The following is a 4,050-nucleotide window of genomic DNA, read 5'->3' on the forward strand; positions in this document are numbered from 1 at the left end:
AGTTGGATGTTCACCCCCATACTTCTCCTGATTTTTCGGAGTTGCCACTCATTTGGATTTATGTTGCTAGAACTCTTTTGCTGACCCATTTGGACAATGAGGAACAGAGAAATAAGGGAAGAAGCCCCAGAACAATATGGAAAGCACTACTGGGAAGATACATCAAAAGATACTTTATTCATTCACGAGGGACATTCACTGAACCATGAAAAGAACAAAACAATGCGAGAGACATGGCCTCTCCAAAAGTTTTTGTCCTGACTTGCTGCCATGCATGGGGATCGTGCAGTCATCAATCTGCATGGACAGATGGAATTAAAAAATAATAATACAAAATCTGACTGAATTATAGTCAACAAACTATAGTGGGAATGCTTCGAAAGAACACGAACAGCATTTTTGTTGGTGACGTAAATAGAAAGAAATGACTGGCAGACCAATTTTGGTTCAGTCATTTCTTCAAAGTTGTTTTGGTGTGCTTAGATTACATACTCTACTTTACTTACTATTTACTATACTTCTTTTTTATTTATTTTGTGCTTAAACTGTTGCACCAAGAAATGCCAGCTGCATATAGAAAGTAATTTTCAGAGTTCTGAGCTCCCCAGTTACTGTGAAGCCAAGTGGCTCAGCCTGCTGACCTACATAGAATGTGCTGAACCAGTAAAGTGTGGGCATAGATTCTGAGTCATGACTATTTGGAGAAGTCTGACAAAGTGAAGCCTTTGGCAAGAAAACAAAGTTCTATTTCGTGTGCCAGGCTCTAAATCCACTGGCATATTTCAACAGTGTTCCAGTGAGGCTATTACAAGATCATGCATCTCCGTTCCCCGATGAATGCTTTTGGTTATGATTTGTATGTCTTATTATTAGTCATGTATGGAATACCTGAAAGAGATATGTGAGTAAAAATCTACATTTTATCTTTTAACTTTGTTAGAAGTGAGTCACCTTGTCGCATATTACTTAAGTGAAAGTTTAAAATGTCCATCATCACTCTATTTGATTTAAAGTTTTTAAAGATGTGCGTCTTGGGATCTCATTGCATGTTCTGAATCAACCAATCACATTCAAACTCATATTTGGAGTAAGCATGCTCTGTCACTGTTTAAAGGGACTCTGATGAACCCCAACTGAAGGTCAGAAGTTGTACTAATAATAATAATCCATCAGATTTATATAGCGCTTTTAGTAGGCCTTGCCTGACATTTTTCATTTTGCTTTCTAGTAGAAGTGAGAATATTTTGTGATAACACTGACTGCTATTTGGCAGTGTTCATAATTCCACCCACCTTGTCTAAGACTATAGTTTCGGATGAAGAAAAATAGCCCTGAAGCATGATGCTTCATCCTCAATGCTTCACTGTAAGTATAGTGTTGCTTTGGTGATGAGCAGTGTTGGGTTTGCTTGTGGGGAGATTGTCGACAATGTTCAATCTTGGTTTCATTGGACCATTACAAAATATTCCAAGCACATGTGGAAAATGTATCACCTTCACGTTTATACTTTTGTGCATGTCCATTAATAGGCTACTGATAATGTGTGTTTTTATTTAAATATGGGAAAAAAATGTCCAAGGACACTAAAGGACCGTTTGTGTTGCTATTAGATAATATGATTTGATGCTTTGTATGATATAACAGCACAATCAGTCTTGATTATGTCAAAGCAAATATTATGTTGATTAATATTCTGTGATATCTTGCTGTGCGTGTGATTGATTTGGTTTGAATGCCAAAATGTAAGACAAATTTCTCTCAGTAGTTTCAAGGCTTGGCTCATCGTAATTGTTCGATGCTGTTTGGCTTAATTGTCATATCTATCATCATCTGCTGAACTTATTTCATCCCTTAATCTCCCTCGCTCTAATGATCATCATAAGCTTCACTCCATGAGTATGTGACACTGTAACAAATGAACCTTTGAAATAAAAACAAAATACTGGCTGCAGGGTTTTTACTCGTTTACCATTTTCTTTTTGTAAACTTGTTTGTAGTTTATCACTGTAGGGCAGACGTTGGCAACTCCAGTCCCAGAGCGCTGCTGTCATGCCTGTTTTTGATGTCGTCCTCCTCCAACACACATGATTCAAATGATAAGGATTGTTATCCAGCTTCTGCAAAGCTTGCTGATGAGCTGATCACCACTCCAGTGAGAGTTGAAGGATGCAACTGGATGAAGGCAACAGAACAACATCATCTGCAAAAAAAGTGGTGATGCAGTCCTGAGGCGACCAAACCATCTGTAGTTTGAATACGCTAGTGATGGGTAAATAAAGCTTCAATTCAGCTTCATTAACCAGTTGTAGTTGTTTTGGACTCCAGTAGATGGCACTTTCTGTTCAACATTGTGCTGAAAGCACACTGACTTGCCATTTTTTAAACCCTTTATGGAAACCAACTGTGTCATCTACAGGACTCAAAAATACAACAAATGGTTCATGAAACAAAACTTGAAGCTTCATTTTCCCATCACAAGAATACAAATGCTGGTTCCCCTTCTTAACAAGGGGACCGCCACCCCCGATTTGAGTGTCATTTAGGACAGCCCCACAACAGCTAAAGCCTTGAGGAACTTTGGGCAGTTATCATACACTCGTGGAGGCCTTACCACCGATCTCAACACCAGAGAGAGAGGCCACCTCACACTCGCCAGATTCTGTTTCCTCAAAGGGAAGGTATTTCGGTGGAATCAAGGGTCCTAGAGTCAGCTTCTGTAACAACAAAAAAGTAAATTAATTAAGAAAAAAATCAACATGTTACTCGGGCCTATGTCACAACAATGTTGAGTAAATCTACAGATTTATCACAGTTTTGCAAAGACAATTCTCACAATGCAAGCTTTTTTGAGATGGAGAAGACTCAGCTGTGACAGCAGAAGTCCAAACGTCACAATCGCAAGTAAGGCACTTTGAGGTTAGTCAGTAGTGATTTGAACAAAGATTATCCCTCTTCCAAGGGACTCCCATAACTCGCTGTCTTCACACCAGCAATGGAAACAAAACTCAGCTCAGACAAAACCACTGTATCCAAGCGCTATGTAAAACATTTAGCATGGGAATGCAGCCATCAAGTTCTCTCAGATGGCTCTGTTTGAATTTGTATGCTTGTACTTACAAAATACCTTGAGAAAAACAACAACTCATTCCACTTTCCTCTCCAGACTGTACTCTCTCACTTGACGTTCCCCCCCAAGTTTGCAGATGGCATCCCCATCACGAGGACAAGTCTCCAACCTGACAAGTAGTGGCATAGCTATCATCTTGCTGCACTTGTAACAGCCTGAAGCTTGACAACAGTACACTGCACACCCACTTCCTTTCATCCATCACATCTGGTAGAGTGCAGCAACCATGAAGGGCCCCACACCGGATGCTTTGAATGACTTTCCTTCGGAAAAAGTGAGAGTGAGTATTTTTTTCCTTATCCCATCATTTAGATATGACCTGATAGTGTATTTTTAATAGTACAGTATATAATCTCTCATATAACATCTGATAGCACCAGTTTTCATAAATGCTGAGACCGCTTCTGCACCCAAGGTAGGATAGAGTTTTTCCTCCACTAACTAATAAAATGCTCAGATATATGGTGTTCCTTTAGCAGAGATGGGCATTCCTCACCAGGATGGAACACACCGTCCATTTGGACACCCAGTTTGGAGACGGAGGACGAGAAGTTTTTTAAAAAGGAAGTACTAAGCAAGAATGAAAGTTGGTTTTCATGCATCCCTTTATCATCCCCAACCAGCTGAAGTACCGGCAAGTAATGAATTTAAATATTTGCACTCAGAACAGATTGAAATCTTGTAACTCTGTTAGGTGTACTGGCCCTTTAACTGAGATTTCAACTGAGAGAGCGTGCGCGTGCGTGTGTGGGGGTGTGCGTGCGTGTGTGTGTGTGTGTGAGAGAGAGAGAGAGAGAGCGAGAGAGAGAGAGACTGACTCAAAGTCGCCGTAAAGAAGCAATTGAGAGCTAAAATAAGTATCAACGGACACAAGTGCAGCATTTTTATTAATTATATATATATATATATATATATATATATAT

The 4,050-nt window shown here is 39.6% G+C and overlaps 1 long non-coding RNA gene across 2 annotated transcripts; it reads left to right on the forward strand.

Annotated features, from left to right (window-relative positions):
* The first annotated feature begins 762 nt into the window (after positions 1-762).
* LOC148337800 (uncharacterized) lies at positions 763-3,755 on the forward strand. 2 transcript variants are annotated; one of them, XR_015842952.1, is made up of 3 exons: positions 763-901; positions 1,998-3,407; positions 3,585-3,755. It is a non-coding gene; the product is annotated as an uncharacterized LOC148337800 (long non-coding RNA). The 2 variants fall into 2 exon arrangements; XR_015842953.1 differs by having other exon boundaries at positions 3,604-3,755.
* Positions 3,756-4,050: the final 295 nt, after the last annotated feature.

This window comes from Idiotropiscis lumnitzeri, chromosome 4, assembly GCF_059441095.1.
Source record: "Idiotropiscis lumnitzeri isolate Australia: NSW breed Sydney's pygmy pipehorse chromosome 4, RoL_Ilum_1.0, whole genome shotgun sequence".
Lineage (NCBI taxonomy): Eukaryota > Metazoa > Chordata > Actinopteri > Syngnathiformes > Syngnathidae > Idiotropiscis > Idiotropiscis lumnitzeri.